The sequence below is a fragment of the Dromiciops gliroides genome, chromosome 1 (assembly GCF_019393635.1).
Source record: "Dromiciops gliroides isolate mDroGli1 chromosome 1, mDroGli1.pri, whole genome shotgun sequence".
NCBI classification, from domain to species: Eukaryota; Metazoa; Chordata; class Mammalia; order Microbiotheria; family Microbiotheriidae; genus Dromiciops; species Dromiciops gliroides.
Window position 1 is genome coordinate 592,926,965 of NC_057861.1, and position 15,220 is coordinate 592,942,184.

Sequence of the window (15,220 nt, forward strand, 5' to 3'; positions counted from 1 at the left end):
TCCCATTACAATGTAAATTTCTTGAGGGCAGGTATTGTCTTCTGGCTAATATTTGCACCCCTTGGTGCTTAGTACAATGTCTAATACCTAGTAATCATTTAATAAATATTTGTTGACTGAACTTGACTAGATTCGGGCCCCTTCTCTCCAGTGAGAGTTGGAATATTCTTCCCATTCCACTCCATTTTCCATTTGCATTACTGGGTAAAAGAAAGTGGCTTCACCAGAAGGAATCCATACAATGATAGGTAGATCCAGTTTTCTCTCTCCTCCCCCCCCCCCCATTCATAGAGATTCTATTATGCCATATTGTATAAGCTAAGATTGCTGGATTTGGAATCAGGAAGACCTGAGTTCAAATCCAGCCCCAGACACTGTTACTTCAGCTTTTTTTAGCCTAAGTTTCCTTCTCTGTCAAGTAAGGATAATAACAATGCCTACCTTTCAGGGACATTGTAAGAATCAAGTGATATGATAGATGTATTTTCCAAAACTTAAAATGTTAAGTAAATGTTAGTTATTATTATTTATTATCACCACCATTGTTTTTAACAAGGAAAGTCCCTAATGTAGCCTGAAAAACCTGGGGAGCTGGGTGGGCATGCTGGAGAAAGCTGTGAAAAGTAGAAAAGAGGATATAAAAAGAGACCCAGAGAGGGAGGGAGGGGAAAGAAAAAAAAAGAGACAGAAAGATACATGCCACTCCCTTATTCTCCTTGAGTGCAAGGTAACACACCAGGCTTGGGGTCTTGGGGCAGAGTATTTACCCACTTCCCCTTTCCCCCCCCCAGTATAGCCCTATTGCTAGGACCATCCCCCACTGGTGGTAGCTGGGGGAAATTAGGTGAAGGGTGGCCCTGGATCTCTCAAGCTAGCTCTCTCCCCCTCACACCACTGGAGCTAACTCAGTCTGAACCTGGTGCCACTTATCTCTTTAGGTGTGTCTGTCATTTGGTTTAGTTTCTCAAGGAGAAGGTTCTTTGACTGACTCCAGAAAACTTCTGAGGTACCCTGGGCCCATAACAACTGTGTCAGGTTTAGTGGAGGGTTGGATGGTAATAGACCAAGAGAAAATACCCCAAAGTATAAATAATCATTGACATAAAGCTTATGACTGCATAACTTTGCCTCAAACTGTCTTTTTATGTATATAATAATTATAACCATTTATAACACATAAAACCTTGATGTGTGGCCCAGATTCCAAGAAACACAAATTCCTTCTATTTATGACTGTATGAGAATGGAAAACAACAGGTCCCAGAACCTTAAATAGTAAGGCTAGTCAGAAAGTAGGTTTTAGTGAAGCTCAAAGACACAAAAAAATCCCTACACACACATACAAAGTGTCTGGAATGGCAAGGTGGGAGTGGAAGCATTTTTAAAATAATTAATATTCTTCATCGTGGAACTTCAATTGAATACAAATTAATTAATTAACTTAATTTTGTTGAGTGTCTAGCCCTGCACTAGGCATTTTAAGACAAGCTGTTGTTCGGTTGTTTTTTGGTATGCCCAAATCTTTGTGACCCCATTTGTTTGTGTTGGGTTTTATTTTTTGGCAAAGATACTGGAGTAGTTTGCTATTTCCTTTTCCAGCTCATTTTTGCAAATGAAGAAATTGAGGCAATCAGGATTAAATGACTTGCCCAGGATTATACAGCTAGTATGTATCTGAGGCTGGATTTGAACTCAGGAAGATAATAAGCCTTCCTGACTGCAGGTCCTGCCTATGCACTGTGCCATCTTCCTGCTGCATTTTAAGACATACTAGATTATAAAATCCAATTCTTGCCCTCAAGGAATTGATAATCAAATGAATAAATGATCTGCAAAACAAGTAAGAAAACACAATAACAAAAGTTGAGTGCTTAATAATTGCTTATGCCTGAATTATGTGAAAGAAGAGAGGCCTCCAAGTACTGAAAAGGGAGGATCAGTTATATCCCAGAGGAGGTGAGAGCCTTATAAACATTTTAGTATTTATTAAGTGAAAACAAGAATGAATGTGTGTGTAAGAAAAGGATGATTATAGGAATGTAGTTACAGACTTAGAACTAGAAGGAATCTTAAGGTTTCTTTAATCCAGCCCCATAATTTTTTTTGGGGGGGTGGGGAAGGGCAATGAGAGTTCAGTGACTTGCCCAGGGTCATACAGCTAGCAAGTGTCAAGTGTCTGAGGCTGGATTTGAACTCAGGTCCTCCTGAAGCCAAAGCCAGTGCTTTATCCACTGTGCCACTTAGCTGCACACTCCCCCACCCCACCCCCATAATTTTATAGATGAGGAAACTGAGACCCAGAGATGGGAAATGACTTGTATAAAGTCACATAGAGAGTGGGAGTAAGTGACAGAAAAATGAGAAAGAAACAGAGACAAAGATACAGAGGCAGAGAAAATAGAGTGAGAGACAGACCTTAGAGATGGAGACAAAGAAAGATTTGGCATCAGCTGCTCCAAACCATGAAAACTTTTTTTTTTTTTAATGGGGAATAAAAAATGCCTCCTCATGTGAATGAACCAGCTCTTTTAAGGCACCACTATCAAATGAACCCTTCTTGAAGTTAGCAAGTACTAGTTTGCCAGGAGGAACAGCATTACAGGGAGTTGATAACTGATCCTTGTTCACAAGGTTATTCAACAGAAGGAAAAGTTATCATAAAACTGAAACGGTCCCCACTGGAACCCTCTGACAGGGCTATTTCTTACATTTCGAGTAGTGCTCCAGAGGGAACAATAAAACAGACTAATAAAAATAATAGAAGAGGCCCAACAACATTAACCAACTATTAAACCCCATGTGGGGGTATGCACCATCCTCAGTAATATGTGTCTCTCCCATTAGTACCAATGGGACTTAGATGTCTATCATGGGAGAAGGAGCCATTCCAGATAACCTGTGCAAAGCACTCAGGAAAACCCACAGATCAGCAATTATATTTTTAACTAAGCAAGATTCTTCTGAGCAAGCATGAGAATAGGTTGCATCTGAACACTGTACAGTCTTTAGGCTACAGTTAACTTCCTATAGTGTTCCATCTAGGAGGACATAATTAACAAAGCTAAAACTGAGAAGTAGACACAATGTGACTTCTATCAGCAATAGTTCTGTGTCTTCCTCTCCTTCATTATCATTTACCCATTTTTTCTAATTTTCCTACAGTTGCTTACTACTAATTAATAAGTTAACAAAATGTGTGAAGATAATTCATGCTAAAGTGCTAATGACTTATTCAATTCACTCCAATAAACATGTACTGAGTACTAACTACTGTAAAAAAAAAAGTACTATGCTAGGTCTGGAGGATACAGAGATAATGATGATGAACATTTCCTGGGAACTCAAATTTACAGGTCTTACATAGCACTTTACTGCTATTTACTTCACTTGCTCCCAAGAAGTCAATAGTAGAAGGATTACTACCGTCATACTGATGAAAAACTGAGACTAAGACTGATGAATTAACTTGTCCAAGGTCATACAGTTAAATAAATGGTAAAATTAGGACTCTAATCTAAATCCCCTGACCACTAGCCTGGTGCCCTTCTCATCACATTGAGATGAATAAGAAATGATCCTCAAGGTGTTGGTATTCCCATTGGAGAGATAAGGTAATTTTTTTTTAAATAAAAATTAGACTGGTTGGGAAGGTCTTCGGGAGGGCACCAGCATGGGAGTTGACATCCACCATAACAAGGAAAGTCCGGTGCAGGGAGCCCAAAAGACAGGACATCTACCTGCAGCTGTTGGTGAAGCTCTACCGGTTCCTGAACCAACTCGAATTTCAACAAGGTTGTGCTGAAAAGGCTGTTCATGAGCCAAACCAACTGCGGGCCCCCCCCCCCCAATCAGGAAGATGAAGCTGCCGGGCAGGGAAAACAAGACAGCTGTGCTTGTTGAGACTTTGACAGATGATGTGAGAATCCAGGATGTCCCCCAGCTGAAGGTGTGTGCTCTTCATGTTACTATCAATGCCCGTAATGGCATCCTCAAGGATGGTGGGAAGATCATCACCTTTGACAGGAGTCTGGTCCCTAGAAGGGCCCCGAGGTGTACAGGCATTTTGGCAAGGGACCCAGAACTCCCCACAGACTCAACAAACCTAATGTCTGATCCAAGGGCGGAAAGTTTGAGTGCCAGGGGCCGCTACACCAGCCGAGGCTACAAAAACTAATTCTCCTCCTCCTTGTTACATTAAAGATTTTTGGACAAAAAAAATGAATAAAAATAAAAATTAGAACACAAGTATCCATGAGAGAAAACAAAGGAGTTATGAGAGCCCCAAAGAGGGAGAGTTTACTTTAATAGATACAATTCAATTCAATAAGTAAACATTAGTTGAGTGTACCTCCTAGCAGTGTCTGAATTTTAACAAAGGAAAGTACAAAAGGGAATCAATTTCTTTCTAATGATTAAATTTCAGCCATCAGCAGAAGACAAAATATTGTGTAAGAAAGTGGTCCCTTCCTCATGAACCTCAAATCACACCACATATAGTGTCCCCAATCCCCTGATCCCAAACCTAACTCCCTTTACAAATAATTTTCTTTCTGGTGTGTTAACAACCCTAACTTGTAGTCACCCAGATTCCAACATCAAAACTCCACCATCAGCTTGCATGGGATAAATACTGGGTTCCTTGATCAGAATTAGTGGGATATATGTGTGTATACACATATGTATGTGTGTATATACATGTATATATGTGTATATATGTATATATCATATATATTATATAAATACACAAAATAAACTAGATATGTATACATGTGTAAATATAAGCGTGTATTTGTGTGGGTATATGTGTGTGTGTATGCCTCCAATTGGTGCTGCATCAAACTGTAATTAAAATCATTATATACTACCTCCGAATCACTTGTCTTCCTGATTTTCCAATTTTAGTTCATGGTAAAACCATTGTTTCAGTCCAGTAGGATCAAAACCTTGGAGTCTTCTTTGATTTATCATCCTTTATCTCTCCTTCATCCATTTGATAATTTTTTTCAACTCTCCCTTCATAGTATTTCCCCAATCTATCTCCTCTTTTGTATCATCAATGTCACCATCCTAGTTTAGTCCCAAATGGGGTCACAAAGAGTGAAACACTACTGAAATGACTCAGCAACAACTTCTTCCTTGGGCAGTTAGGTAGTACAGTGGATAGAGCACCAGGCCTGGAGTCAGAAAGATCTGAGCTCAAATCTGGCTTTAGATACTTCCTACCTGTGTGACCCTGGTCAAGTCACTTAACCCTGTGTGCCTCAGTTTCTTCATCTGAAAAATGAGTTGGAGAAGTAAAAGGCAAACCACTCTAATACTTTTTCCAAGAAAACCCCCAAAGCAGTCACAAAGGGTCAGGCACACCTGTAAATGATAAGCAACAAAAACAAAACCAACTTCTTTCTTGGAATAGCCACCTAATTGGTTTCCTTGTCTCTAGGCTTTCTTCTCAAATTATAGGAACTTAGAGTAGCAAGATTACCTCAGAGGTCATCTAGTGAAACCCACACATGAACAAGAATACCTTTTACTGCATTTCCAACACAAAAAATCTGGCATCCCCATACATAAACATCTTCAATGTCTATGACCTATATATCTTCACTCTATGCCTGTCACCTACAAAAACGATCACATTTTAGATCTCACCATTACTCATAATAGTGCTGGGTCCATGATTGTAAATCCTGAAATTCTCACCTTTGACCATGATTTCCTATCCTTCCATATCTATCTCACTCATCTTTAAATTCATTCTTATAAAGCTTTACCAGATCATGTCAGCATTTCTAACTAGTGTCATGTTTTCCTTCCCTCTATTTTCTTTCCCTTGCTTTCTCTCCTCTAATGTCAAACCCCTAGAAAAAAATCATAAGAAAAATCATAGTCACTGGTTATATCCATATTCATCACAAAGATTCTGTTTTTCTTTTTCTCTAATGGGGTGAAGGAGAGAGAAAATGGATTTTTGTTAATTTAGAAAAATGAATTTTAATTAAAACAAAAGGCTCAGCAGTGGTTGTTTTCACTTCCTCACTACCCACTCCCAATGACTGAGATTTGTAACCTGAGTCACACTTCACTCTTCTCTCTCCTTCACTCTTCATATCCAATCATTTGTCAAGTCTCAAATTTACCTTCACATCTCTTGCATCTATTTATTTTTCTTCATTCATACAGCCTCTACTATTATTTAGACCTTCATTACTTCTTATCTGTACTTCTAAAATAGCCTCCTAAATGGTCTTCATGCTTTCAGTTTCTCCCTTCTCTACTCCACACAGTTGCCCAGTTTTTTGTCATTCCCATTTGAAAACCTTTAGTGTTTCCCTATTGCCCTATAACACAAAAAGTCAAATTAGTCAGCATGTCAATTAAGACCACTCACAATCTTGTACTTTTTTACTTTTCCAGCTTTATGTCATCCTACTTCCTTAGATAAAGTCTGAATTCCAGCCATTATAGTTCAAAGTGGACTATTGCCTATTTCCCCTACTGGCTACTCCATCTCCCAGCTATATCATCATCACCATCACCATCACCACCACCACCACCACCACCATCATCACAGATCTGCAAAGTACTTTGCAAATATTATTTATCTCATCTGATCCTCATAACAACCCTAGGAGGTCAGTATTATTATTATTATTCCTACTTCACAGATGAGGGAATGGAAGCTGAGAGGGATTGAGTGACTGTCTCAGTATTACACAACTCTGTAAGTGTCTGAGGTAGGATTCATTTATAGGTTTTTCAAATCCAAGTCCATAATTCTTTCTACTGTGCCTCTTTAAGATCTTTAAAGGAAATTATAAATTTCTAAAACCTACCACCATTGCACATATCCAACAAGGATAAGGATGAACAAATGGGTTTCTATATAGGTAGGTAGGGGGAGAGAGAGAGAGAGAGAGAGAGAGAGAGAGAGAGAGAGAGAGAGAGAGAGAGAGAGAGAGAATGAACAAGGGATCACTTATTAAGGACTTATGCTATGCCAGGCACTATACTAATACAAGAATATACATATAATCATGGACCTTTCTTCTAGAAAGTTACATTTTACTGGAGGCAGACAACACATAAAAGGGAGTTATATAAGACTGAGGGGGTCGGGAATTGAAGCAGATAATTGATTTTAGACAAGATAAGGCAAATCCAAGGTGTTTGCTGAAGCAGAGTCCAAGTTTCTAGTGGGATGGGGAATCTTGGGGTGTGGAATAAAGTCAAAGTTGTATCATTTAAAATATTGGGGGACTAGCTTGTTTCTGTCTAAGTTATTGGGGAACTAGGCTGGGGTTTCTAAGATATTGCTACTTATTGTAAGGGACTAAAATTCTTGCTATACTGTCTAAAATATCTAATGAGTAGTCGCCAATAAAGTATAAGTTTTAGCAAGAGTTAGACATTTAAACATTTATTAAGGAGAAGAGGAATTTGGTGAAGAGAGAGAAAGAGGCCTAGATGCCTACATCTATCTCAGGGAGCATGCATTTTAGCTCCACTCTCCACTAGAGTCCTCAGGAAAGAGCCTGAGCCACACCTCCTTCATCCCACAAGCCTCCTGTGAAACTGGGAACATCCCATCTACTCGCACACACATCTCCAAGCTAATTGGCTGGTAACCTTGATTGACAGTACTCACAAGCGAACATCACTTCCTGATGCCAAGGAAAACCACATGGCTTGCCCCCAGATGCCATCTCCTCATGGCGGAGTTTTCCTACAGTAACTCTCCAGCAGGTGGCATCATTCCAATCGTTACATTATAAATTAATGGCCATTACACCTATTTAGGTAGTAAGCATTTATTAAATCATATTAAATGTTAGGATATCATTGACTGCATTTAACACAGGCCAAACAAAAAACAAAAACAAAAAAACCCAGCATCATATTGTCTATAAAACAGAGTACGTGGCCCCAAGCAGAGTTCAGAAACTCTACATTACCTAAAGAGGAGAGTGCTCACAAACTGTAAAACCTTCCTCACCTTGTGTGGGATGCAGAATGGTGTTTGCCTCCTGATCTCAGTCTCTTTTCCAATTCTGATAGAGGTGGCTCTTACACACTGATCTAAGTCAATTGGCCAGCACTACTCAATTCCACCTGAGCGTGGTCCATATTAAAATGAGCTGTACCATGCTGACATCAGGGTCTAGTTCAAAGACCCTTTCAGATAGGTGTGGTTTTAATCTCCATTTCTATTGATCCACCCATGGGCTCATGGGCTGGTCCCAAAAGGGAGTAGCTAAAATTTCCAAAGTGGGGTCCCTGAATCACCCCAAAACCCCATCATTAATAATTATTTTCTCGCAGAGTGGAATTGCCATGTTTGAGTGTCCTAGTTGTTTCCCTCAGAATCCTCCCATTTCTTCAAGGCACAGGTCAGGTTTCAAATCTCTCTTAACCTTCCCTGCTCCTCTTAGTTGTTAGTACTCTCTTCTTATTTCCTTATGTGGTATCCCAGTTTGCCTTCATCCTCCAACAATATAAACTCTTTGCAGGCAAGGACTTTTAATTTTTTATCTTATACCTGCACTACCCAGCACACTAGCTTGCACTTTGTGTATGCTTAATAAATGTGTGTTGAATTTAATCAGTCATTGAAGGTCTCCTGAAGACCTCCAGAGATAGACAAGCTCTCACCTCCTGAGGGCAATGTATTTCACAGTTTGATAGAAGTAATTCTAAGGCAGTTTCTCCTTTGTGCGATACAAACTCTTTGTCTGAATTTCCCCAGTCCATAATGCATTTATATTTCACACTAAATATTTCCATTTCTGTCTTTTCTTGTTTTATAAGTAAGCATCACAAAGCATAGAGAGAAAACAACAATGTTTGAGGACAAATCATCAAGCACACTTAGAAAATGAATGCTTTGGTAGCCTTGAACTGAGGCTCTGAATTGCTGTTTTCTGATATAATAATATGAATGTTTGTCACTATATCTAGCTTCGGAGAGGTACTGGAGATGGGGTGGGGGTGGGGGGGAAACTTTAAAGGGTTTTTCTTAAGTCCTCAAAGAAAGTACATGAATCAGAAAAAGGGACAAAATAAAGATAGCATTGGAAAAAATTGTCAAAAACTAAACTTTTATTTTTTGTTGTTTTGTTTTTGTGAAATCTTTTCTTTTAAATGGAGAAAAAGTTCCTAGAAACCAATCCATATCTATAAGTTGTCCCCATTAGTGCTAGATTATGAGATCAAACTATGATCTCATTTGATCCTCACAACAGCCCTGGGAGGAAGTCTTATTATTATCCCCATCTTAGAGATGAGGAAACAGTGGCAAACAGAAATTAAGTATCTTTTACAGATATTCTGGATCAAGTATCTGAGAATGGATTGTGAATTAAGTTCTTCCTCATTCTAGGACTAGTGCTCTATCCACTGTACCACTTAGCTTCATTCATAAATATTTATTGAATACTTATTAATTAAGTCTTTACTTGGACCTGTGAGGAAATACAAAGAATGGGACCAGATTTCTGTCCTTATGGAACTTAGAGTTCATCCTGTTTTAAAAGAACTTCAGAGAAAAGGAACAATCAACCTTATTGAAGAATAGTTTCCCAGATACTACTTGCTGTAGAACTCTTCAACTTGGAAGAAGATGAAAGCTCAAATACCAGATATACACTCCCACTAATAATTTAATTTAAAAGGCAGGTATGGGATGTGAACTTTGATCTTTAGAATTCCCAGGTGAATGTTTTACAGAAAAGGTAATTAGAAATTTTTTCCCTTAGACCATGGACTGTCAAGAGGGTAATCCTGAGAGAAACAGGAGGGAATTTCACAGACTGAAAACTAAGTGTCCATGTTTAGTATTGAATATGTTGAGCTAAATAGTGTTTGTGTTAGGCTAAAGCACACTACCATCACACTAGAAATTGATGAAATCAGTATTTTTGGAATGAAACCTCAAACCATAGGAGACTGACTCTTGGCTGGTATGAAGAGTGGTCCAGATGCTGAGGGATGACAGAGCTTTTTCCTTAGAGGTAATTGGCAGAAGTATATAAAAATTGTGGTCAGAAAAGGTACATGCATCTGTTTCACTTCTCCTCCCTACCTTATTTGCTTGGCTTGATGTGGTCTGGGATTGGTCTCAATGTTGACTTTATCTTGCTAAATGTTTGATATCACCTCAATTGGCCCACCCATGTGAAACAACTTTCCCATTACATTTTGAGTTGTTTTCAGTGGAGACAAAGTTTAAGGCCATTTATAAGTTGGAGAATGTCTAGAGGAGAGCAACCAGGATGGGGAGTGGTCTTTAGTCTATTCTGTGTGAGGATCAGTTGAAGGAACTGAGAATGCTTGGCCTAGTAAGGAGAAGATCCGGGAATAATTGCTGTCATAGCTGTCTTAGAATATTTCAAAAGCTATCACAAATTTAGAGTTGATTTAAAGAAAGCCTATGTGACAATTAGCCTTGTCCATAAATGGAAAGGGCTACTTGGAAGGAGATGGATTGACCCTCACCCGAGGTCTTCAAGCTGAGGCTGGATCACCTCTAATTAGGTATGCTATATAGCCCCAAGCATAGAGAGAGTTATAAGGAATGCTAGAGACAATAAGGTACACTGGAACACAGCCAGAATTTGGAGGAAATGGTTATAGATTTATATCCTGCCTGTGTAACTATGGGAAACTGACAATCTCTTTGGGCCTCAGTTTCCTCAGTTGTAAAACAGAAAGGATTATACTAGAAAACATCTGAGGTTCCTTCTAACTAATTCTATGACACCAGGAAAAAAAAGTTTTGTTTTGTTTTAAATCTTTCTTGAAGGCAAAGATTAATCATAGAAAGGCAAGGAATGATGCATAGTGCAGTGGATAATAACAGATAACAGTGGGAAAGCATAACTATTTGGTTTTTATTGGCTTCTGAAGGTGAAGACTGATCTTCATTCCTAGAAATGTAGGACAAAAAGGGTTAAGAGAAATAAAATGAAGATAAACGAGATTATTAGCACCTAGCCGACCTCAAGAAGCTGAAGTCACTTGACTCCGAAAAAATGTAAATGAAACACAATGAATTTTGGTAAAACCAATGATTTTTCGTAGAAAAATGATGGAGAATAAGAAGCTATAGAAGTGAAGATAGACAAATGTTCCCATTTTTTAATGGAAAAGCTATATTCTTCAAACTACAGGCTGCTGAATTTGACTTTGATTCTTAGAAAAATACTAGAATGAGTTATTAAATAGTGTGTGAGTGTTCAGAAAAAGAAAGCAATGTACTACAAGTCAGCAAGGGTTCTTCAATTATGCTGAGGCCCTGGCCATCTACTGTGCCTGGAATATATTTCCTTGTCCCCCCCAGCTTAGAGAACACCATGATTCCTTCAATAAGCAATACATCTACCACCTTGAAGCCTTTTTTAATCCATTGAACTGCTGTGTCCTCTTTTCTTAACAACCTTGTATTTATTTTGCATTTATTCTGTATATATCTATTTTAAATCAAATTATATATGTTAAGAACTTTGTAAACTTATTGTTATATATAAAAATTTATTGCTATGAAAATGTAATGAAGTTGATGATTTATATATATTTACACATGTACGTGTGGTCTCCCCTATAGAAATAAGCTTCTTGAAAGGTGTGGTTCCATTTTTTGTGTGCTTATATGACCAGAAGCTAGCATAGTGTCTTTTATGTATTAGATGCTTATTAAAGATTGAATGAAGTACAACTCATTACTAATAGTCTGACTCTAGAAAATTCAATTGGTTCCTATGTGGATTAGGCAAATTCATAGAATTTATCAGTTAAATCAGAGATGTTACAAGGCCTACTTTGGTAAAAGAACTTCCCATAACCAGACTTTCCTATGCTGTCAAAAATCACAGGTTTTCTGTTGTTGTTGTTGTTGTTGTTTTTGTTTTGTTTTGTTTTGGTTTTGGTTTTGGTTTTGGTTTTTTTGGTTTTTTTTAGTGAGGCAATTGGGGTTAAGTGACTTGCCCAGGGTCACACAGCTAGTAAGTGTTAAGTGTCTGAGGCCGGATTTGAACTCAGGTACTCCTGACTCCAGGGCCGGTGCTCTATCCACTGCGCCACCTAGCTGCCCCTGTTGTTGTTTTTTTTAATGCTTGTGTATGTATATACTAGATTAGTAGATCAGAGGTATGCCACAGAGTACACATCTGAAATTCACCAAGGCTTTTGACCAAAGTTTCTTACAATATCATTTTTGCATATATTGGAGAGATATGGGCTTGATGGTAATACAATTAGATGCATTCAAAAATTGAATTCAGAATTGAAAATTAAAAACTAAAAAAATCAGACTCCAAGTGTATTAACTAATGGATCAATGGCGACCCAGAGGGAAATCTTTAAAGGTGGGCCACAGAATTCTGTCTTTGATTCTGTCTGGGTAAATGTTTTGATCATTTACCTAGTTGAAAGCAATGATGGTATTTTTGTCAGTTTGTGGATGATGAAGAAGTAAGAATATTTCTCTGGGAGGGCTAGCTAACTTTTAATCTGAAAAATCTTAACAGACTAAAATGAAAGAATGTTCCCAGTAAAATAAAGTTTGGTAGCTTTAAATGTTAAGTTCCTATAGCTGGGCAGAAAAAAATATCAGTTATAATAGTGCAGGATAGGGGATGACTTGGTTAGACAACAACTGATGTGAAAAAAAAGCTGAGGCTTGTGGAGAATTAGGTAAAGGAGCTGGAAATGGTTGACCTCCAGAAGACTTAGGGGGGCATAAGTGTCTTCAAATATTTATATAGTAATGTGGAAAAAAGATGCAACTTATTTCACTTGGCCTGAGAAGTCAGAATTATAACCAATGGATGAAAGTTGTAGGCTAATTTTGATGGGATAGGAGAAAAATTCCATTAAACTATCCAAGCATGGAAAGGATTGCTTCAGGAGAGAACAAGTCCCTTTCACCAGAGGTCTTCAAATGAAAGCTACTTGTCAGGGACATTGTAGGGGGATATCTGCTCTAGTTTGGGTTGCACTCAGATGACCCAAGAGACAGAGCACTGAGCAATATACAACGGAAAGAGCAATGTATTTGAGGTCAGAGGACTAGGTTCAAGTCCTGTCTCTGTTACTTTCAACCTGTAAGAAGCAATATAGTATAATAATAGCTTGAAATAATAGTGTCCTTTTAAATTTATAAAGTACCTTGTATTCATCATATTATTTGATTCTCACAACCCTGTTAGGTAGGGACTATTATGATCACCCCCATTTTACAGGTAAGAAATCTAAGATTAAAATATTTTAAGTGAGATGCCCAGTGTCAAATAACTTGTAAGTACCTGATGCAAGATTTAAACCTCAATCTTCCTGACTCCAAGCCCAGTACACCATATGATGTTTCCTCAGTTTTTTGATCTGTAGGCCTCAGTTTCCTTACTATGAAATAAGAGGGGTTGATAAGATGGCTTCAAAGGTTCCTTTCAATTTTATGTTTATGAGCTCTGAAATCCTTTACAAGTCTAAGATTTTATATTGTTTCATTACATTTCAGTACCACTCACTGAAAGAAAGAATATATTTGTCATAGCATCAATGCCCACCGTTGATTTCAGACTTTGGTTACAGACTCCTCTCCCATTCTGTAAACATTGCTTATTGAAAATCATCTCTGAACAAGGAAAAAGGAAAAGAAGTTATACATACAAAAATATTTATAGTGGTTCTTTTTGTGGTAGCAAAGAATTGGAAACTGAGAGGGTGCCCATCAATCAGGGAATGGTTGACAAGTTATGGTATATGAAGGGACTGTAGTGCTATTATGCCATAATAAATGATGAATAGGATGACTGGAAAAACCTAGGAAGACTTTTATGATCTGAGGTTAAGTGAATCGAGCAGAATCAAGAGAACAATGTACACAGTAACAACAATATTACAGATAATCAATGTGAAAGACTTAGTAACTGATCAATACAATGATCAATCATAACTCCAAAGGACTCATGATGAAAAATGTTATCTACCTCCAGTTGGAGAACTGATGGACTTGCAATACAGAGTGAAGTACATATTTTTCCTTTACTTTTCTTGCTTTTTTATATTATTCCCAGAACATGCCTAATGTGGACCTATATTTTATATGAGTGAAAGGAAGAAGAGAATTTGGAACTTAAAATAAAAATATTTTTAAAAGGAAAGAAAATTATCCCTGAAATCCAATTGCCTTTTCCTAATGATTACTACTGTTTTGATTGGATTTTATGAGTTCACTTACATAGACTATGCAGCACTTGAAGGGGCTATTACTGATGAACTACTATATGAGGATAAATTATCATTATTAGAATAAGGACTTTATAGTGGTGCCACTTGAATAGTATTTACCCAAGCTAAAGCAGCATTCAAAACTCAATGAGATTTTTGTGCCTTTTAAGAGACTCTCTTTACCTTCTTGAAACTGAAATCAACTAAAACATAAAGAACTGGGTTTAGAGAACTTTGAAAACCTTAAAATATTATTTATATGTTTGTTATTATCTCATTGTCTTCTTTTTAAATTATTAATAATAGCTCATTCTTCTCATCTAATTCAATAGTCAGATAGAAATGGTCCCAAGAGAAGATGTTATCCTATTATTATTTAAAGTTCTATAGGATTTCCCTACAGTAGATGAAATAATTGGGAGACTAAATTAGAAGTCTTGAGATGCAAGAGCACTAGATGAGGTAAGATCTATGCAAGGTAAAGTAAGATGTAAGATCACTATAGGATAAAGAGCCAGACTCAAACTCAAAAAGAGCTAGATTGAGGTAATATTTCTGTCATATACAGATTGTGTGATTCTGAACTACTTAAGAATATAGGAAACTCTCTAATAATATTAAATGGACATTTGAATTGTTTTTCATCCTTCATTCTTGAGGAGGACCAATGAAATCACAAGGGTTCTAGGGGCAGCTAGGTGACACAACAGATAAAACACTGGCTCTGGATTCAGGAAGACCTGAGTTCAAATCTGACCTCAGACAGTTGACACTTATTACCTGTGTGACCCTGGGCAAATCACTTAGCCCTCATTGCCCTGCAAAAAAAAAAATCACAAGGGTTCTGAGATGTGCATGAATTGGACTGAAGTGAGGCAGAGCTGCACAAAGTCTGAGTGCTAGGCTCTAGGCATCTGCTCAACTACAGAGAAACAAATACAAGGAAGAAAGACAGCATCTACCTTCCAGGAACTAGTATTTTATTGGGGGAATAGGA

At 37.8% G+C, this 15,220-nt stretch overlaps 1 pseudogene; it reads left to right on the top strand.

The window, feature by feature from the left end:
- The first annotated feature begins 3,670 nt into the window (after positions 1-3,670).
- On the top strand, positions 3,671-4,174 carry LOC122736514 (annotated as a pseudogene).
- The last annotated feature ends 11,046 nt before the right edge of the window (positions 4,175-15,220 follow it).